General features: G+C 37.9%; 1 protein-coding gene and 1 non-coding gene across 5 annotated transcripts in view; one reads left to right on the forward strand and one right to left on the reverse strand.

Moving 5' to 3' along the window:
- ATP11C (ATPase phospholipid transporting 11C) overlaps positions 1-23,787 on the reverse strand; it is a 172,400-nt gene that overhangs the window by 134,560 nt on the left and 14,053 nt on the right. The window lies entirely within an intron of this gene.
- On the forward strand, positions 472-596 carry LOC131401498 (U6atac minor spliceosomal RNA). Its single transcript, XR_009217699.1, has one exon. It is a non-coding gene; the product is annotated as a U6atac minor spliceosomal RNA (small nuclear RNA).

The following is a 23,787-nucleotide window of genomic DNA, read 5'->3' on the forward strand; positions in this document are numbered from 1 at the left end:
GGCACTTGACATATATTATCTATATCTTTGTAACAACCGATGCTAATATTCTACATTTCAAATTTAAAAAAAAAATGACTCTCTGGGAAACAAATGTACCACAAATCAAGTAAACGGCAGAGCTGAGCTGCAAGCCAAGATATCTAAAAGCCCAGATTTTCAGATGGCAATGAAGAGTGGTAGAACATTTCTCACTTTTCTAATCTCAATCTCTCTCCCACTTTCCCTGTCCCTGTCCCTCTCCACACCACACACACACTTATTTCCAGAAAGAGGCAATAAAGTGGACTGATCATGCGTTTTACCAAACAAACCTGCACTTAAGTTCTGACCATGCAATTTACTAGCTGCAAGACTTCAGGAGTACAAATTACTCATTGGATTTCAATTTCCCATTAAATAAGATTAAATAAGTGTACACATTGCCTAGTACACGGACACTCCCTATATAAGAAGAAAAGTACTCTGCCTATATTGTATGATGGGCAAGGTTAGCACTTCCCTTAACAAGGATGGAAGTTGTTCTAGTGACCTATAAAACACACATATGGTTAAGAAATTGCCAACAACTTTGTGGCATCTAACCATAATTTTTATCTATAAATTATAAGAATAATATATAATGGCCATATGGGATTTAGCCTAGGAAAGCAAGGTTGGTTCAATATTCGTAACTCAAACCATTCCATTCACAATATCAACAGCCTAAGGAAGAAAATCCATAGGATTATTTATATAGATGCAGAAAAAGTGTGACACTCATTCAAGAGCCATTCATTACTTTAAAAAATACCCAGTTAACTAGAAATAGAAGGGAACTTTCTCAGCCTAAAAAAGAGCACCTATGAAAAAACCTACAGCTAACTCATACTTAATGGTAAAAGATTGAATGATTTCCCCCTAAGATCAGGAACAATGCAAGGAATCCACTCTTACCACTTCTACTCAACATCGTAATGGATGGAAGTCCCAGCAAATGTAGTAAGGCACAGGAAAGAAATAAAGGTAGATAAAATTGGAGAGGAGAAATAAAACTGTCTTTATTCACAGAAAACATAATTATCTAAGTAGAAAATCCAAAAGAATCTACAAAAAACTACTAGATCTAATAAGTGACTTTAGTAAGGTTGGAAAATATAAGATCACTATTCAAAAGTGAACTGAAATTTTATATAGCAGTGAACAACTGGGGACTGAAATTTTTATATGCACCATTTGCAATAGCACCAATAAATATGCAATACTCAGGGATCAATCTAACAAAGTATTGTAAGATTTATATGTTGAAAATTACAAAAAAAAAAAAACTGATGAGAGAAATCAAAGAAGATGTAAGGAATTGGAGAGATATAATGTGTTTGTGGATCCGAGGACTCAACATAAATATTGCAATTCTCTCCCAAAGTAATCTATAGATTCAATTCAATCCCAATTCAGCATTCAAGTCAATGCTCAATAAAATCCAAGTTAGTTTCTTTTTAGAAATTTACAAGGTGATTCTAAAATTTATATATAAAAACAAATAATCTAGGATAACCAAAGCATTTTGAAAAAGAAAAAATTGGAGGACTCAAACCAACTGATTTCAAGACTTACTATAAAGCTACACTATTCAAGACAGTGTGATATTGGCAAAAGGATAAACACAGATCAATGCACCACAGTAGGCAGTCCAGAAATTGACCCACACATATATATGGTTAATTGATTTTTAACAAAGATGCCAAGTTAATTCAATAGACAAAGGACATTCTTTTAGTCTTTCAACAAATGATGCTGGAACAATGGGACATATCTATATTTAAAAAAATGAACCTCAACTCAAACCTCACTCTATACATACAACTTGAAATGGATCGTAGACTGAAACGCAAACTCTAAAGCTTTAAAACTTCTAGAAAAGAAGTAAATCTTCATGATCTCAGGTCTGGTAATTATTTCTTATATAGAACAGAAGATGCATGAACCATAAAAGAAAAAATTGATAAATTGCATTTCATCAAAATTTAAAACTTTTGCTCTTTGAAAGACAATAAGAAAATAAAAAGACAAGCCACAGACCGGGAAAATTATCTGCAAAACACATATGTAATAAAGAGCTGATAACTAGAATACATAAAGAACCCTCAAAATTATATATATATTTTTAAAAAACCTGCCCAATTAAAAACCATTAACAGACACTTGTTCAAAATCATTAACCATAAGGAAAAATGCAGAATAAAATCACAATCAGATATCGCTAGGCACCTACTAGAATGTCTCAAATTTGAAAAGAAAGACACAATGACAACGTTGGCAAGGATATGGAGCAACTGCAACCTTATATATTGCTGGTAGGGATCAAAAATGGTACAGTCACTTTGAAAAACAGTTTGACAATGTCTTAATAAAGTTAAACACACACTTCGCATAAAATCCAGCAACCCACTCCTTGGTATTTACCTAAGAGAAATAAAGACACATGTCCACACAAAAACCTGAATACAAATGTTTACCACAACTTTATTCATAATCACCAAAACCTTTAACTATCCAAATGTCCATCAACTGGTGAATGGATAAACAAATTGTAATACATTCACATAGTGGGATTCTACTCAGCAATAAAAGGCAGCAAACTATGGATAAATGCAACGACATGGATGACTCTCAAAAGCATTATGCTAAGTGAAATAAGCCAGACTTAAGAGGCTACATATTTTGATCCCATTTATATGACATTCTGGAAATGACAAAACTGTAGAGATATAAATCAGAGCAATGGTTGCCAGGGGTTGGCAATATAGAGAAGGGATTGACTACAAAGAAGCATAAGGGAACATTTTGGGTGACAGAAAATTCTATTATCTTCATTTCAGTGGTGATCCCAAACTATACAGACTTGTACACATCTACAGAGGGTGAATTTTACTGTATGCAAATTATCCCTCCATAAACCTGAAAAAAAACTGCATACCACCTCAAAAAAGGCCAACTATTTTAAGCAGAGATCTACAACTAATCAGAACTAAAAGTGCTGAGTTTTGATAGTAAGTTTAAGATTCATGATTAAAGGACAGGAAGACAAGGAAAATAAAGTTCATGACGGTTTTGTGTGTGTCTTTCACTGCTCATTGATATTATTGTGTAAAAAAGGGCTCTGGTGAGAAGGTGACAAATGCATAATTTAGGACCAAAATACCCCATTTGCTATTAATTTGAAACAGATCAACTTAAAATGATAAATGGCCACTAACCATCCTTACCAATTTCTTGAATTTGTAGATGACTCATTCAAAGAACTGCCTAATGAGACAGCAACCTGTTCAAGTACTAATTCTCCTCACTTCACAACTGTTCTGATTTACAAGAACACGGAGGAGGCATTTTCATTCTGTGCAATTTCTTTCTCTTGATTAGTTTTGAAGAGACAGAGTAGAAGCTTATCTTGGCAGCAGAGGCTGCAGGGTGGGAGAAGGTGAAGAGTCGTCCAGAAACCCCGAAGGGCCTTTCTCCCCGTGTGGCAGGCTATTCAGTGATAGTCAGCAAGCAGGTGTCTAGTAGTGGATAAGCCAGTGTGCGTGGTCCTGAGTTTGCAGGGAGCTATGGTCAAAACAGTTACAGGAGTCTTTTTAAGTAGCATTCTCAGAGCCCCAAGGAAGACCTAAACTGAAAAATAAACTACAGAAGACTTGTGTTCATTTCTTCACTCATTTATTCATCCATTCATCCAACAAATATTTATTAACTGCCCATTCTGGGTAAGGCTCTGTGTTAAAGCTGAAGACATAGAGATAACTGTCTGGTCTAGAGTACCTTACAATCTTCTGGTGGGCAGGGGTAGGGGTGTATAAGGTGCAACAGCAGCCAACAGGCCAGAGTGCACCTTAATCGAAGAGGAAAGCTAGAGTTGTGATTTATTCCTCCTTGTACACCATATTTTCCATCAGACTCTCAGTACCCCAGAGTTCACCAGGAAGACAAGACTGGCAGTCATTCCAGGTAGCAGGAATAGCACATACAATAGTAGTGTGAGTAAGCACGATGTAGCCAGGAAACTGTACAAAGTTCTGGGGCACTGATAGTCTGATGGAAAAAGGTGTGTAATGAGACTGGAGAGGTAGGCATGAATCAGAAAGGTCGAGGGCTTTGTAAGTTGTGCCAAAGAGTCAGATGTCAGTTTGTGGGGCAGACAACAGGAAGCCTATTAACAGGGGAGTAGTAACAAACCAAGACGTGCATTTAGAAAGAAGATGCCAAGGGCAAATCAAGGATAAACAGAGGCAGAAAGCAGAGGCAGAGGAGTTTCTCCTCTTTCTTTTTTGGGTAGTTGCAAAGATGGTGGTGGACCAGAAAGTGGGTATTAATTAGAGTGGCAGAAAGAGCCCCTCCATAAACCAATCTTCAGTCATGCAGAAGAAATGACCCATCTCCTGCCTACTGCATGTCTCTATCTAGCAATTGTGATTATTTCTCTAACCCCACTAGAGTCGCAGCTCCCTAAGGACAGGAATGGTGACACACACATGCATGCACGCACTTATATCCCTAGTGCCTGGCTAACAGTAGATGTCTAGTAACTGTGTTGACTGAATGAATAAATAAATGAATAAATTGATAGTTTGGGCCCAAGAAACCAATTGAGAGCTGTAACAAAATGTGATTGATGGGTTATTTTGGGAATTGGTAAGCTACCCATCACATGGAAAGTTGAACTGGATGTCTTGGGAAGTCTCTTCCAAAGTGAATATTTTGTGATTTGAAGCCACTCCCCTGTGAAAGGAACAAGTGGCTGAAAAGGGGATATGTGAGATTTGTTCTAAAGAAAGACAAAAAAATTGGTCCAATAAAAAATGTCAAAGAGTGACTCATAACACTGCTAGTGGGAATGCAAACTGGTGCAGCCACTATGGAAAACAGTATGGAAATTTCTCAAAAACTTAAAAATAGAAATACCATATGACCCAGCCATCCCACTACTGGGTATTTATCCAAAGAACTTGAAATCAACAATCTAAAGAAACTTATGCACCCCTATGTTCATTGCAGCATTATTCACTATAGCCAAGAAGTGGAAGCAACCCAAGTGCCCATCAACTTGGATAAAGAAGATGTGGTATATATACACAATGGAATACTACTCACCCATAAAAAAGACAAAACCATCCCATTCGCAACAACATGGATGGACTTTGAGGGTATTATGCTAAGGGAAATAAGCCAGACAGAGAGAGACAAACACCATATGATTTTACTCATATGTGGAAGATGAACTAACACACGGACAGAAGAGAACTGTTTAGTGGTTACCAGAGGGAAGGGGGTTGGGGGGTGGGCACAAGGGGTGAAGAGGCGCATTTATATGGTAACTGACAAATAATAATGAACAACTGAAATTTCACAATGTTATAAACAATTATGACCTCAATAAAAAAAAGTCAAAGGGTGAGTTTATAATAACAGGAAATAACAAACTAAGGCAGCTAAAAGCTGATAGATTTTTTTTTATAAAGGCCCCAGATAAAGGAAACTACTGATTGTCATAACTAAGCTTCTGAAGGCAAGCAGTGTGGTAGATCAGGCCCTGTAGTCTACACAGACCCCTCCATATTAGAGGGAGGGAATGTCAGGTGCTTGGAGGTGGACCCAGAAGCAAGGTCTAGGAGGAAATCCAAGTAGGCAAGAGCGCATAATCGGAAAAGGAGAGTGAGCAGCAACAGGCAGAGGTCCAGCTATATGAGCAGTGAGGATCAAGATACTCAGCAAGGAAAAAGCAGAGAGAACACGATAACAGGGAAATCTGGTAAAAAGCAATTAGTCAGTGAGCATCACCGACAGGTAGCAAAGTCCCAACCACAGGCATGGGTCTAGGCAGAGCTCAAGTTCCTGAGAGGCCTGGCTAAAAGAAATCATATTCCTATCCTTGGAGGAACTGGGGTACCAACCACTGTATCCAGACAAGGACTTCACAGGGGAGAAGCAAAACAGGGCACAGATTCTGGCACCAAAGTACAAGGCCAATCTTAATCACAAGGAACTAAGCAAGAGCAGCCTTACAAAAACCTACGCACACAAAGTCAGAATGAGACTAGCAGACATGCTGATCTGCTGAGCTAGCAGCCTGAGGTTCCCGAAACTCTCCCTAACTCAGGACAGGCTGGGGCCCAAAGCCTCATTCAGGGCCGACCTGCCCCAACTCTGTCCACTGGAGAGCTGTGAAGACATGGAGGCCAGTAGGCTCTCACAGCCCTCCCAACATCAGACAGCATGAAGCAACGCCATGAGCAAAAGAGAATATCAACGCAAGAGATACCAATGAAAGAATATCAATGAAAGAGACACCAGTGAAAGAGAAAGAGTCTGTCACATGAGAAGGACCAGGGAAGAGGAATACGGAACTCAGTGTACAGAGATCTCTTCTTTGTCCACTTTCTCCACCCACCACCACTTCGCTAATTCAGAATATCTTAAAAAGCTCTATGGCCCATAGGTATTACCCGGAAATCTATTCATTTTTTTTAATTTGTGGCCATATCTAGAAAAAATAATAATTTGGCATCAGTTCCTTGGTCAAGACTCATGTCCCCAACGTTTTGTGGAAAGATCAGATGCCCACTACATTTTTTCCTGATGCCCCATATCATGATCATAACGTATAATTGGGAGGACAGTCCATATTGCTACTCTTATTCCCCATTCTGAACCACAGACTTAAGATGGTCTTGAGGGGTTTAAGCAATGCTCTGGCCTATCCACTCTCATTGTACAGATGAAAATCTGAGGATCATTGAGGAAAGTTACATTAAAAAACTACCCCCAAAATTATTCAACGAACTAGTGGCAGAGCCAGCAATAAAACCCAGATGCCTCTGCTTCTTCCATGTTTGCAGTGTCACCAAATCTGGTGAGATACCTGTCATTAGAAAGTAAAATTGAGTTAAATGCATTCACTCCTAATTTTTAACCCTTTCCACTGAGCCCACACACAGCCCAAGAGAAAATCTCTTTCCATGTGCACAGACTTTCCTTGATACACGACAGAATGAAAATCCACTAGAGGTTACACAATTTAGACTAGCTAACTCCAAAGCAAGAGAAAGCCTCAAGCAACACCATCTGATTATGAGATTTTGCTGCTGTGGAAAATTAATCAAATTTATCCTAGAGGCTCACCTGCTGCATGACACACTCATTCCTTGATATCGAAATTCCCTAACAAATTTCAACACAAGATGTGCCGGTGACTTCCTCTCCTAGTACTTTCTGATCTTAATCTGATACTGTGACTAGCATTTGAAGGACTATAAGTAAGCAGGAGGTTTTCTGATCCCTAATATCTATATAATCCTTTGTACTTATATGAAAGCTAGGAAGATAGAAAGGGTCTCATTTAGGGAAATACTTTATATTCAGAAGTAACAGTGAAAAGTAAGTGAAAAGAGAAGGTGAGAAAGTCTAATAACTGGTAAATCATGAATAATTGAGTTGCTATAACATTTGAAGAATGTGACTTAAATTAACAATATTCATCTGCAATCAAATAGAATTTTGTCGAAAAACTCAGTATATTTAGAAAAGCTAAAGAAATACACACTGTACACCAGCAACTTGACCTTGACCAACTTTTGTTACCTACAAACTATAGGCTGTTTCTTAAATATGGTTTATTTCTCTAATTAGTAAGAGTAGGCCTTGAAGAAAAAACCCTAAAATTTACCTAAAGCCATATTTTCTTTAACTCACAGTTAAGTTCTATTGAATAAATAAATGAAATGAGCCATCTTCCTCTCCAGCATCATAGAGGCAGGAAAATCAGTAAAAATCTCTATTTTAAAAAATAGTAACTTTACAGTGAAGAAACCTGACAAACTCTATCCTAACCAGGTGATTAAATTAACATCATCAGTGATTAAGTCATGCTGATACTATGCACGAGGGATATGATGTGATGAGAATAGCCCTTCACTTCTCTAGTCTTCCTCCTACAAAGCCATACCCACATCTAATCTTGAGAAAAACATCAGACAAATTGTAATTCAGGGATAGTCTACAAAATCCCTGACCACTACTCCTCAAAACTGTCAACATCATCAAAACCAAGCAAGTCTGAGAAACTGTCACAGCCAAGAGGAGCCTAAGGAGACATGATGACTAAATATGACATGGTATCCTAGATGAGATCATGGAACACAAAAAGGAAATTAGGAAAAACTAAAGAATTGTGAATAACGTATGGTTCAATAATAATAAAATATCAATATTGGTTCATTAATTGTGACAAATGTACCATACTAACTAACGTAAGATGTTAATAATAAGGGAAACTGGGTGTGGGGCATATAGGTGAACTCTCTGCACCATCTTTGCAAATTTCCTATAAATCTAAAACTATTTTAAAATACAAAGTTTATTCAAAAAAGTTAAAAACAAATTTTAAAAATGAGTACTGGAACAGATACAATATATGAGAGATATTAGTGACATTGAAAAGTTAAGAGTGTAAATCTAAATACTCTTTAGCTCTCCTTTTTCGGCATAACTCTCAAATTCAGGGAGTCCTCTTAGACCTTATTAGCCACATCTTAGATTAATAAATGTATGCAGCAAATAAAAAAAAAATCCCCAATTTTAGATGTACTGTTTTCAGTTATTTGAAATACACCTAATCATAATGAAGCACGTTGCTTGCTATTCTCTCTACTGAGGAGTCAAACTAGAATCCAAAACTACTAATAATATACTAAGGTTAACTTCAGCAAAAGTCAATTGTTTACTTCCTGTGTGCCTTTCCTTCTGGAACAATCTTTCTGAGAAGTGCTTTAAGTTATGTTAGGAGCCAGCCAAGGACATGAATTAGGGATGCGGCTGGTAAAGAGTGAGTAGGGCTGCTGGAGACAATGTTCCCATAGTGCTGACCCTAGTCATTGGTCTTTGAGCAAGGACTGTCACTTGCTTTAATTGTTTCTCCCTAATCCTTTGCTCCCTTTGAATCTGCTGATTTCTAGGAATGAACCTTCTTTATGACATATGCTGTATATTATTTGGTTTGCAGAAGACTCGAGTTTATGTGAAGTAAAGCAATGTTCTTTTTCAAAGCTCTCAATTAGTTCTTAAAATATCAGAACCTGCAAAAAGCACATACAGGGTTGTTATTATCCCTTTGGATTAATAGCTCAGCCACTGCTATGAGATATTAAGAAAAGAGTTAGGAAGACAAGCAAATCTTTAGGGCGGCATCTATTCTGGCAAAATAAGCACAGTAGAGAGAGAGAGACACAAACATATTAAAAACCATTTTAGCAAGTGAGTTCTTGCCAAGCAAAAAAAATCCTGGGCCACTCTATCTACCCAAATGTTTTCATAGAGGTTTTAGCTAGCAGGCAATTAAATTCTAGGAGTGGCTACAGGCAAACAGAGGCTTGGAGGTTCAGGAACGAGAGTGGATGTGGTTAACAGTTGCACACAGAAGTATTTGCAAAAATATATTAGGTTTCCCTAATTGCCCCAGAACAAATATTCACTAAAATATTCATTTTAATTTCAAATCCCTTCAGCTGAATACATTTCACAATTTAAATAAACATTTGAAACATGTCAACTGCATATACCTGTCTCCTAATTAAAGTAAAACTTAAAAGGAGATACCAAAAAGTAATGGAGAAGGTCCCACTCAACAAGATAGATGTTATATGCAACCTCACATTTAAAAAACAATCTCTTGGAGTACACTTAGTGACTTGCTTCCAAAGAGTACAGTACAGAAAGGAAGAAAAATAGTAACTTTACAGTGGAGGAATCTAGTCAACCCTACTTTAGAAAGGTGATTAAGGTCAACAGCAGCAGTGATAAGTCAGGTTGATAATACGCACTCTTGATAGGTGTGATGAAAATGGCACTTCACCTCTCCAGTCTTCCTCCCAAAACTCAATAGCCTAATCATGAGAAAAACAGACACCACCCAATTGAGGAACTTGCTACAAAATACCTGACCAGTACTCCTCAAAACTGTCAACATCATCTAAACCAAGGAGAGTTGGAGAAACTGTCACAGCCAAGAGGAGTCTAAGGATTATATAACTAAATGTGATGTGGTATTCTGGATAGGATCCTGGAACAGGAAAATGACATTAATGGAAAACTGAGGAAATATGAATAAAGTATGGACTTTAGTTAATGACAGTGTATCGATATTGCTTCATTAATTGTGACAAATGGACATTCCTAGTGCAAGATGTTAATAACATGGGAAACTGCACGTGGGCTATACGAAAATTTTCTGAACTATTTTTGCAACTTTTCTGTCAATCCAAAAATATTCTAAAGTAAAAAGGTTTTTAACACATTTAAAATTGTTTTTCTTGCTTATCTCCCTTCCCTGTTCAAATCCCGTGCTTCTAAGTATCAGAAAGACAATCAATGAGCCTCGGGCACCTGTTGTGTGAGAAAGAAACCTGCAATTAATTTCCTATGGATCACCTAAGAGTCACCAGGTGGGAATGGTTTTGTCCAAATCATGCGCTTGAGTCAAACACGGAGCAATTTAAAGTCAATGGCGAAACTGGGGCTTGAGTGCCCTTTAACAATGCAGTCAATCCATCAACAAAAACAGTTTGATGGTGTAGCACAGCCCTGGAATCTAAACATAGCCAAGAATATGCACATCCAAACTCTGCTAATGCTTCAAAATGCTTTAGATAAATCTAGAAACTATCAAAACCTAAGCTTTAGCAAAAAATCGTTTTGACCCTGTATAATAAACATTAAAAATATTTAAAAACAAAGCACTCCAACACTAGAATCATGGGCATTATCAGTTTTACAATCATTTCCTGGATTTGGATGGCCCTAGATAAAAGATTCAGAAGGGTAAAGGTTGAAAAATACTACGTAATTTTTAAAGTCCAGATCTGGGTTGACTAATCAAGTAGATCTTGTTTACATTTCAGTTGACATTGGAAGACACGAATTGATAAAATGGGGGAGAGGAGCTGAAAAGTAGTTTATTATCCACCACTGGTCAGAAATAATGTTCATAATTTTGAAAGTAGGTTTAAATTGCACTTCATATTTTACTTAGCCAGAGTCAACATCCGATCAATATTTTTATAGAACACTGGTTCTCAAACATTATTATGCATCAGCATCACCTAGACGGTTTGTTAGAACACAGATTGCCAGGCCCCATCCCCAGAGTTTCTGATGCAATGGTTTGAATCAGAGGCCTGAGAACTGCATTTCTAACAGCTTCCAGGTGATGCACCCTGTTTTGTAAACATTCTAACAATAGGAAACCTAAGGATCAAATGTAAACACCTAAATAAAATCCAAAAACAAATGTACATAAGCTGGGAATTTTCTGCTCTTTTTCTTTAGCAACAAATACTTTTCCAGTATTAATTCTCATGCCTAGCGCTATACTAGACACTGGCTCTGAGTACAGAGCAGTGAGTAAGTAAAGGCACACATGCCCTCTTAGATCTTGTTCTAGAGGGGAGGCAGCTAATAACTAGTTCCAAGATTCATTACTAGTAACAACTGCAGAAAGACCTACAAAAGAGAGGTACAAGATGCTATGAGACCTTATGAGACTGGGTGGTCTGACCTCAGTGGGGATCAGGGAAGGCTTCCTTAAGGAAGCGAAGCTTGAGCTTAGTTCTGAAGGTGGAGTAGAAATGGGGTCCCTGGGGAGAGGATTCCACACAGTGGAAGCAGCGTGCAGGAGGGTGGAACTGGGAGGGAAGGCCAGTGTGACTGCAGTGCAGGAGGCGAGGGACAGAGGTCAGAGATGATGTTGCACAGGCAGGTAAGCCCTGGTAGGAGCGGTAAGGAGTTTAAATCTTATCCTAAATGTGAGGGGAGCCACTAGGGATTCTTAGCATGAAACTGACTTAAACTAATGTATGTTTTAAAAAGTCAGTCTAGCTGCTTTGCAGAGATGGATTAAGAGTGGCAAGAGTGGATCCAAAAAATATTCAGGAGGCATAATCTTTGGAATTCGGTGATGGACTGGGTAAGATGGAGTAAGGGAGACGAGGAAAAATTCAAGGATGACTTCCAAGCCTGTACAAAATGCTATGAAGTGATTAGTAGTGCTTTTCCTGTCTGACTTGAGTTTTTCTCCATGGTGTAGCATGAGAGGCAAAAAATGTATTTTATCTGTGCCAAGGAAATGACTGGACTCACAAAAATACTTAAACAGGAGGATGACAGATCAAGTGTTTCCCTTTTCCAAAAAGGGAAAATTCCTTTTGAGAGCATTATATATTAAACTCAAAGTTAACCTATTGTCTCCTTTCACAATTGTGGAAACAAAGACTGACGGGGTTACTCATCTCATTCTGCAGTTTTTGAACTGTAAAAGCATTTTATTTTTACCTTTCTCATGGCATTTATCATTTTCTGCCTTGTATTTTTGTTATCTATCAATGTATCTTATCTCCCTTTCTAAACTCTAAGTTCCCTAATGAAAGATAATGATTACTACAACAATAAGAAATCCCAGAGACAATCTGTGCAACCAAATCTAGGGATGTCGGAGGTGGGAAGGGCATTAAGGAAAAAATAGGCAGAAAATCTTTTTATTTTGTCCCATTAAACAAATAGATTGTCCTTAAAAAAAAGTGAGGCAGGAGGAGTAGAAAAAAGTGATTATGTATTTTACATTTAAATATACTTAAAGCAGTACTGGAATATTATTAAAGAAAATAGTGAAGGGTTGGAATGTATTGCCGTCTGTAACTGGAAAGGCAACTAAGGGAGATTTTGGATGACCAAGGGTGAACCTGAAAATACTTCCATTCTTTTTATGTCACCACATCCTTGAAACTGCAATGACAATGGCTGACTGAAATTAACCAGAGTTTTACAGCCGTCTGGGATCATAAATAATTCCTACCCTTAGAAAAAAATCAACCTCCTCAAAAAACCCTATAAAACAAATACGTGCCACTCTGAACTGAGTGTTGCAGAGGGATCTTAGTTCCTCCTTTCTTAGGGAGCTAAGCTTACCATCGATCAAAGAGCCAGGACAGGGCTGGCCCCATGGCTTAGCAGTTAAGTGCGCGCGCTCCGCTACTGGCGGCCCGGGTTCGGATCCCGGGTGCACACCGACGCACTGCTAGTCCGGCCATGCTGAGGCCACGTCCCACGTACAGCAACTAGAAGGATGTGCAACTATGACATACCACTATCTACTAGGACTTTGGGGGAAAAAAAAAAGGAGGAGGATTGGCAATAGATGTTAGCTCAGGGCCGGTCTTCCTCAGCAAAAAGAGGAGGATTAGCACGGATGTTAGCTCAGGGCTGATCTTCCTCACACACACACAAAATAAATAAAATAAAATAAACCTTAAAAAAAAAAAAAGAGCCAGGACAAAATCTCTCAGACAGATGCCTCAGTCCAGGTCTTAGCATTATAATTTACCAATCCAGCATTCATTGTTTAAGGCCTCCTTGTACTGTTTGCTCTAAGTGAAACTGTGGCATAATGGTGCCTTTCCACTAACTAAATACTTTCAGATAAGGTCTAAGATTCAGACATGTTAAAACCAATTTTGTGTTATGGGAGGCCTCATAACAACTTAGAATGGTATTTCTTGCTCACAGACTTCATTCAGGGCTTTATTCAAATGGCACCTTCCTTTGTCACCCTATGAAAAATTGTGACCTCTTACCACCTGACACTTCCTGTCCTCCTTCCCTGCTTTATTTTCCTTTTATCACTCATCACTAGCATACAAAATATTACAATAATTTTTCTTTTTTATTGTCTGTCTCCCTGTCTACTGGTTGCCCTCCTAAATCTGTTCTTCCTTTCTTCCTGAGCACCTGGCTCTTCAGCTAGAAACTACATTTCCCTGTCTCCCTTGTGGCTAAGGAGGACCACATGACTAAGATTTCTCCAATGGTATGTGTGCAATAGTGATGTGTGAAACTTCCTGGTCATTTTCCTAAAGCTTGCCCTGGACTCCCTCTTTCCTTCTAGCTGGCTGGAACTTGAAAAACCACATGCTGAGGAAGGCAGAACTGCCCCAATAGCCTGGGAGCCTGGATGACCCCATGGAACAGAGGCTACCTCCTTGCCCTGGGCTATGACATGCGAGAAACAAACATCTACCTTTTTCTGGCCACTGTATTTTGGAGGCTGGACATACATCAGTTTATCCTTGGTTACATCAGTTTATCCTTTACCCTAACAACACCCTCTCACATTAAAATGTAAGGTCCATGGGAGCAGAGATATTTGTCTGTTTTGCTCACTAGTGCATCCCCAGCAAGTAGAATAGTGCCTGATACATGGTAGGGTATTCAATAAATATTTGTGAATTGATTAAATAGACAACTTCATTATAACTACCCTTCCACATCTTCAAATCACCTTCACAGCTTCAAGAAGTTCAAGATTACAAGATCCAAACTGCTCCCAAGACAGTGCCCCAGAAGTTCCTATAGTCCATTCACTGCCATCTTGCCCCTCCCACAAGGAGTGTGCCCTTCAGCCCCATTAGCCTCCTTTCAGTTTCCCAAGGTGCCTGGCTCTTGCTCAACTCAGAGCCTTTGAACCAGCTGGTTCCAGTAGCTACTCCCAACCCCCTTTGCAGTAGTCCCTCATTCTTTCAGTTATCTGCTTAAACGTCACCTCCTCAGATGGAACTTGCTGGCCACCCTAATCAAACAGACCCTATTTCTGTTATCTGTGTCTATTCATAACTTATGAAAATGAGTAATTATAATGTTTGTTGGCTTATTTTTTAATTGTACATTAGATTATAACCTCCAGAAGGACACGAACTACTTCTATTTTTATTCACCACTCGGTTCCCATTGCTTAGCATACTGCCTGGCCAGTCAAAACATGTCAATAAGAGGTGAATGAATGAACTGCACTAAAGATGCTAAGTGTTTGTTTTGAAATATTTTGAGGTAGACATGAGTTAAGGCAAACTCTCCATAAATGCAGTCTTCAAATGTTCTTGACTATCAGCAGCCTAACAACAGTGTAAGTTTCTATTTATAGGGATATAAACCAATGCATATTTTGGCATGCTTTTAATTGTTTTCTTAGAAGGATTATCATTCCTCCTTTCCACTACTAATTTTTAGCTGCTAAGGACCGGGTGGAATTTGAATGACTCCTACTGGTATGATGGACCAAGAGCAGCTTTTACCAGGATGTCTCAAATGCAGGGTCATATGGGCATTTACAATTCAAAACAAATGATTATTATATTTTGGGGGCATGCCAACTGGCCTCCCAGGACCTCAGACCAAAGTTCCTTTCATCTCTCAGGTCAAGGTTGGCAGCTCATCAGTTTGCTTCTGGATTATGTAACCTGAGGTGGCCCTCTAAAACTGTGTGGGCACCAGCCAAACTGGGCACTCTGGAACAGTCTGGAGGCACTCAGGGACACAGACTTTTAAAAGCACTGTTTTTAAAAAATGCTGTTTCCTTCTGTATCTTGTCTGTGGTGGTGGATACACAAACCTACACATAGGATAAAACTGCAGAGAAACACACACACACAAGTATAAAGGAGAAACCTGAATAAGATCGGTAGATGTTATCAATGTCAATACCCTGCTTGTGACATTATACTACAGTTTTGCAACATGTCACCACTGGAAGAAACTGGGTAAAAAGTACACCGGGATCTCTATTATTTCTTACAACTGCATGCCTATCTACAATTACCTCAATACAAATTTTGATTAAAAAATGCTGCTTCAACATAGACACTCTAGGATGCTGCAGAATTCAACTGGTTATTTTTCTGAAGAAAGCAGGAAAATGCTGGAGAAATAAGAGAGAGAGAAGTAAAGCAGGAGTGAATATGAAACTTCATAGTGGGAGAGATTACTAACAGAACACTGCAATCTCTGAAAATATATGCCCATATCCTGAGTCTACTTCAAGTCACAATGTCAAAGAGCAAAAGAGTGTTACAGAACACCTAGTTCAACTCCTGCACTTACAGATCTGAAAAGTGAGGCTCAAAAAATAATTTGCCAAACTTTAAAACTTTTAGGTAAAAGAAAAAAGAGACTAGCTTTCCAACTTTGGCATAGGGAAGGATTACTTAAACAAGATACATGAAGCACTAACCATAAAGAAAAAAACCAAAAAATTTAACTACATTAAAATTGAGAACTTGTTTATCAAAAGACATGAAAAAATTGTAAAAAGACAAGCCACAAACTAAGATATTTGCAACGAATATAACCAACTAAGGATTAATATCCTGAATAAGAAAAGGACTCATAATTATAAATCAGTATGAGAAAGATAACCCAATAGAAAATAGCTAAAGCCATGAACGAGTATTTCAGAGGAGAAACATAAAAATGGCCCATAAACATATGCAAAGATGCTTAACTTCATTAGTAATCAGAGAACTGGCAAAAAGTAAGAAGTCAGACAATAGCAAGTGTTGAAAAACTATGAAGCAATGGGAACTCATACATTGCTAGAGGGAGTGCATATTGGTAACACCACTTTGGAGAACAATTTCACCTCTTGCGAAGTTGCACATTTCAAGATCTTTCATTACGTGTGTGTCTTCCTATATGTTCGCCTGAGTATGCTTGTTCATATGTGTATCCTACACACACACACACACACACACACACACGCACACACGGGGAAAAACCCATTTTATAAATATACTCCAAAAGACAGCTATTTTCTGATCATAACAGAAAAAAAAAAACAACTGCAAAACCTAAAGGTCTATCAACAGAAGAATGGATAAATTCTGGTATATTCCCAAAGGGAAATAATATTCAGCAGTGACAATGAATGAACTTACATGAATGAGCTATATAAAACCTTATCAAGAATATTAGCAATAAAATCTTGAGTAAGAAAAAAACAGTATACCATTTCTATAAAGCTCAAAAAAAGAAAATTAAATAATATATTATCTAGTTTGCATATGTGTTAAAACTATTTTTTAAAGCAATAGAATGACTATCACAGAAATAAGGTTAATGGTTACATGGTGGAGGTAGGCAGGGGAATGAGATAAGGAAGTAGCACATAGGTAGACAGAATTGTATTAGTAATGGTCTAATTCTCAAGTTGGATGGTAGGTACATGGGTGTCCATTTTATTACTATGTATATATTTTACACATATTCATCTATATGCACTGAATATTACATTTTAAAAAGATAATTTCTTTAAAAAGGCAGTGAATTTCCTAAGGCTATACTGCTGGTTAGTGGAGGCATCATAACAGAGAATTTTCTAGTCTCATGCCTCAAAAACCTTCCACAATGCTAGGTATATATTAGGAACGAAAGAGACACTTGTTGATGCAACGTAAATTTCATGACTACTTAAATTATTAACTCAAAACATGTATTCTATAAATCCATTAATATGTCTTCTGATTTCATTTCATTTGATTTTATTTTGATTACACTGCCTTCATTAGTATCTATGATAAGTAATATGTCTAAATTTGCGCAAGAATATTTTAATTGTACTGTATTACATTTCAAAACAGGTACATATATTCTACTGATACTTTTCACCAAGGTCTAGGGTCTAACCTGAATTAACAAATGATTATGACTTTTAAAATAGATTTTATTTACAGAATTCCATTTCATGAAACTGCTCCCTTGCTATGGCTATTACCCTCTGTTTGAATCATTGGTTGCAATAAACACAGTAAGCACTCAATTCTCCTCCACCAAACTACTATTGGTTCTCAAATACATACAGATGAATTGTCTACTTACTGCCCCCTACTGTCTCCTAGCAGCTGTCAAACAGCCAATCCAAGTGCTGCCTCTCTATCTACCTTTGTGCATCTAACTGTGTTCATAAGTAGAGATGAGTAAGAGTGTCTTTGGGAAATAACGTCAGGTGGCCACTGGCAAAGAAGATGGTGGTCGTGCTCCCCGGGAAGCCTGCCCATCACATCTTAGCATCACGAAAAATGCTCTCCTCCATTAGAGCTGTTAGCTAAGGTTTATACAATCAGAGTTGAGTTTAGCGCCGGCTCCGTGGCCTAGCAGTTAAGTGCGCACGCTCCGCTGCTGGCGGCCCGGGTTCGGATCCCGGGCACGCACCAACACACTGCTTGTCAGGTCATGCTGTGGCGGCGTCCCACATAAAGTGGAGGAAGATCAGCACAGATGTTAGCTCAGGGCCAGTCTTCCTCAGCAAAAAGAGGAGGATTGGCATGGATGTTAGCTCAGGGCTGATCTTTCTGACAAAAAGAAAAAAGAAAAAAGAATTGAGTTTAATTCTAGGGCATAGTATTAACAAAGGCATGGGTCTACATTTCACCCCCAATCATTCAGGTCAGTGTAAAACCAGAAAGTACAACCACTATTAAAAGCCCATGAACAACACGAACAGTACTTCCTAAAATTTGTCATTGTTCCCACAGTATAGACAATTTAGTTTACACTCACTACTATTAAAGAAGAAACTGAAGTTTGTGTCAGAGTACAGTCAAATGAGCAATTGAGATGGAGACCTGAAGAGTAATAGAGATAAATAACCCAACAGAAAAATTCCACTGTAAAAAAAAATTCCACTGCTAGACTGTGAAGCCTAAACATATAGTATGAAATTATAATGCTGGGAAAGAACTTAAACGTAGATTACAAGGAGCCCTCGCAGTTCAGAGAACAGGAAACTGAGGACATAGGTAACAGAGCTGAGCCAGGAATTCTGTATCTCTGAACTCCCAGTCACTGAACAATCTTAGACAAGCCACTTGCCCTCTCTCTGCCCATTCCCTCAGCTGTAAAATGAAGAGGCTGGACGACTAAATGGTCTCCAAGATCCTTTACCAGTCCTAGGACTCGCTGAGCCTTATAAACCACGTAGCAGTCCAAGCCCTTCATTTCACAGATGGGAAGGCTAGCAAACTATAGTTATTGATGTACAGTCTTCCATTCCTGGTCTATACACACTTTAGATTTGTTCATTCATCTTCACATGATCCTAGGACATAAGTATGACGGTTAATTCTGTGTGTCATCCTGACTGGGCCGTGCAGTGCCCCGATATTTGGTCAAACATTATTTTGGGTGTGTCTGTGTAGGTATTTCTGGATGAGATAACATGTGAATCAGTAGACAGAGTAAAGCAGATGGCCCTCCATAACGTGAGTGGACCTCATCGAATCAGCTGAAGGCCTAAATAGAACAAAGACTGACCTTCCTCCAAGTAAGAGAGAACTACTCCTGCCTAATGGCCTTTGAGCTCGGACATGGGTTTAACTTGCCTTTGGACTGGAACGGAAACACTGGCTCCTCCTGGATATCAAACCTGCTAGCCTTTGAACTGGAACTTATGCCACCAGCTCTCCTGGTTCTCAGGCCTTCCCACTCAGACGGGAACTACACTATTGGCTCTCTTGGGTCTCTAGCTTGCTGACTGCAGGTCTTGGGATTTGTCAGCCAACATAATCGTGTGAGCCAATTCCTTATAATAAGTTTCTTTACATTTATATATATATATATACACACACACACACACACACACACACACAATAATATATAGGTATTTACACACACACACACACACAATAATATATAGGTATTTACACACACACACACACACACACACACACACACACACCCTATTGGTTCTGTTTCTTTGGAGAACCCTGACTAATACAATAAGCAAATGTGTATAATGAACTAATGCTTGTAAAGCACTTAAAACAGTGCCAGGAACTTACCACTCTGGTTTTAGTTGTTGTTATAATGGCAAGAAGGCAAAGACAACTTATAACTAAAACAATTCCATAAACCTGCAATATACCCATGAAGCCATGGATCAGTAATTCAAGATGCAGACTGGGGGCCGGCCCCGTGGCTTAGCGGTTAAGTGCGCGCGCTCCGCTGCTGGCGGCCCGGGTTTGGATCCAGGGCGCACACTGATGCACCGCTTCTCTGGCCATGCTGAGGCCGCGTCCCACATACAGCAACTAGAAGGATGTGCAGCTATAACATACAACTATCTACTGGGGCTTTGGGGGAAAAATAAATAAATAAAATTATTAAAAAAAAAAACAAAACAAGATGCAGACTGGAATAATTATGTCTACACACAGATAGCCTAACAGAACACAAATGCCTACACTGAAGGTAAAATGAAAATAAATAAATAAACAAGAAAACCCATTTCAAATGTTGATCCATATAAAATAAGATTATTTCCATTCTCTTGTATTAAGAACTTAAATGAGACACTTACCACTATCACCTGAATATCTGGTACCCAGCAAAATGCAATAAACTCACAAAAATATTAACATTAAAACTACTTACATCTCAATATAACTGTTTTTTAAATTTAAAAGACAAGTATTTGTAAACTATCTAGACAAAAAAGTTATCAAAAAGACTTACAAAATGAAAAATATCTTAATTAGTAAATATTTCATTTGTTATTTATAGTGAAGTGAGTACTTTTAAAGTATAAGAGTGAACTTCTCAAGAAAGTCAATGTTGCAAATAAATATGTGTACAATATATCTGATGCTAATAAATATAAAACGTTATTCATTAACTACATCAGAGACTATGAAATACCTAAAAACATAATGAAAAAGAGATATGATGTTGTACATATTACAACACATAGCATGCGAGCCTAGACGAAATGGCTTCATTTTTAAAGTATGAGTAAACGTCATTTTTTTTAACTGAATACAACAGTGATGTCTAAAGACTGGATAATTTGATCTCTCAGTCAAGCTTTAAAAGTCTATGATTGTAAATGGGAAATAAGATTAAAAGTACAGATAGGAATCATATTTCATTCATTCAGCAAAACTTTATTGAGGATATACTATATGTCAGGCACTGAGTCATTAGCGACACAGCAATAAGCAACAATGCTCACAGTTCTCACCTTCATGGAATTTACTATGTAGGGGGAAGCTTGATACTGAGTAAGTCAGCAAACAAATATAATATGCAAATGTAAAGTCAATTCTGATAAGAGTATGAAGGAAAGGTTCATAGTGCTGCAGGAACCTGGGAACCTGGTGTTGTCTGAGGGAAGAATAAGGGACAGCTTCCTTGGGGAAGTGATGATTAAGCTGAGCTCTGAGAGAAGAGTAAGAGTTCAGGCAACTGACTACAGGAGAGAAGTTTACCAAACAAGGGAAATGGTATATACAAAGGTCTTGCGGCAGATGGAAGGCAAAAAGTAAGGAAGACTTTTTGCAGAAATGGAAAAATCCATCCTAAAATCCATATAGAATCTCAAGGGACTCTAAATAGCCAAAACAATCTTGAAAAAGAACAAAGTTGGAGGCCTCATACTCTCTGATTTCAAAACATATTACAAAGCTACACTAATCAAAACAGTATAGTACTTGCATAAAGACAGACATATAGACCAATGGAAGAGAATAGAGAGCCCAGAAATAAACCCACACGTATATGGTCAAATGATCTTTGACAAGGGTGCCAAGGCCACTCAATGGGAAAAGGAGAGACTTTTCAACAAACGGCACTGGGAAAACTGGATGTTCACATGCAAAAGAATGAAATTGGACCCTTACCTTACACAATATACAAAAATCAATTCAAAATGGATAAAAGACCTACATGTAAGACCTAAAACAATTAAAAATCCCAGAAGTAAACATAGGGGAAAAGCTTCATGACATTGGATTTGGCAATGATTTCTTGGGTATGACACTAAAGGCACAGGCAACAAAAGCAAAAATAGACAAATGGAATTACCTCAAATTTTAAAACTTCTATGCATCAAAGGAAAGAATCAACCGAGTAAAAAGGCAACTTACAGAATGGAAGAAAACCTTGATAAAGGGTTCATATCTAGAGTATATAAAGAACTCCAACAATCGAACAACAAAAACAACAAACAACCCAATAAGAATCATAAGACAGAACAACCAAACTGAATTGGCAGTCCAAAACAAATGGGACAAGAAACAAAGGAAATGCAAAAAAACCAGAAAATAAGTGACAAAACAGCAACATTAAGCCCTCATATATCAATAATTACCCTAAATGTAAATGGATTGAACTCTCCAATCAAAAGATACAGAGTGGCAGGATGGATTAAAAAGCAAGACCCAACAATATGCTGCCTTCAGGAAACACATCTTAGCACTAAAGACAAGCACAGGCTCAGAGTGAAAGGATGGAAGACAATACTCCAAGCTAATGGCAAACAAAAGAAAGCAGGTGTTGCCATACTCATATCAGACAAAGTAGACTTCAAGATAAAGCAGGTTCAGAAAGACAAAGAAGGGAAATATATAATGATAAAAGGGACACTCCATCAAGAAGACATATCACTTATAAATATATATGCACCCAACATAGGAGCACCAATGTACATAAAGCAACTATTAACAAACCTAAAAGGAGAAATCAACAACAACACAATAATAGTAGGGGATCTTAACACCCGACTTACAGCAATGGACAGATCATCCAGACAAAAAGTTAATAAAGAAATATGAGACTTAAATGAAAAACTGGACGAGATGGACCTAGTAGACATATACAGAGCACTCCATCCAAAAATAGCTGACTACACATTCTTCTCAAGCACGCATGGAACATTCTCTAGGATAGACCATATGTTGGGAAACAAAGCAAGCCTCAATAAATTTAAGAAGATTGAAATCATAACAAGCATCTTTTCAGACCATAAGGCTATGAAACTGGAAATGAACCAGGAAAAAAAAACTGGGAGAGTGACAAAAATGTGGAGATTAAACAACATGCTACTGAACAACCAATGGATCATTGATGAAATTAAAGGAGAAATCAAAAACTATCTGGAAAAAAAAGAAAATGATAACATGCCATATCAAACCATATGGGATGCAGCAAAAGCGGTCCTGAGAGGGAAATTCATAGCGATACAAGCCCACCTTAACAAACAAGAAAAAGCCCAAATAGGCAACCTTAAATTACACCTAACAGAACTAGAAAAAGAAGAACAAACAAAGCCCAAAGCTAGCAGAAGGAGAGAAATAATAAAAATCAGAGCAGAAATAAATGAAATTGAGACCAAAAAAACAGTAGAAAGGATTAATGAAACAAAGAGTTGGTTCTTCGAGAAGATAAACCAAATCAACAAACCCTTAGCCAGGCTTACTAAGAAAAAAAGAGAAAAGGCTCAAGTAAATAAAATTAGAAATGAAAGAGGAGAAATTACAATGGATACCAGGGAAATACAGAGGATTATAAGAGAATACTATGAGAAACTATATGCCAACAAACTGGACAATCTAGAAGAAATGGATAAATTCTTAGACTTATACAACCTCCCAAAATTGAACCAAGAAGAAATGGAGAATCTGAATAGACCAATCACAAGTAAAGAGATTGAAATAGTAATCAAAAACCTCCCAAAAAATAAAAGTCCAGGACCAGATGGCTTCTCCAGTGAATTTTACCAAACATTCAAAGAAGATTTAATACTCATCCTTCTCAGACTATTCCAAAAAATAGAGGAAGATGGAACACTTCCTAAATCATTCTATGAGGCCAACATCACCCTGATACCAAAACCAGACAAAGACAATACAAAGAAAGAAAATTACAGGCCAATATCTCTGATGAACATTGATGCAAAAATCCTCAACAAAATACTGGCAAACCAAATACAACAATACATTAAAAAGATCATACACCATGATCAAGTGGGATTTATACCAGGGACGCAGGGATGGTTCAACATCCGCAAATCAATCAACGTGATACATCACATCAACAAAACAAAGAATAAAAACCACATGATCATCTCAATAGACGCAGAGAAGGCATTTGACAAGATACAAC

Source organism: Diceros bicornis, chromosome X (assembly GCF_020826845.1).
Source record: "Diceros bicornis minor isolate mBicDic1 chromosome X, mDicBic1.mat.cur, whole genome shotgun sequence".
Classification (NCBI taxonomy): Eukaryota; Metazoa; Chordata; class Mammalia; order Perissodactyla; family Rhinocerotidae; genus Diceros; species Diceros bicornis.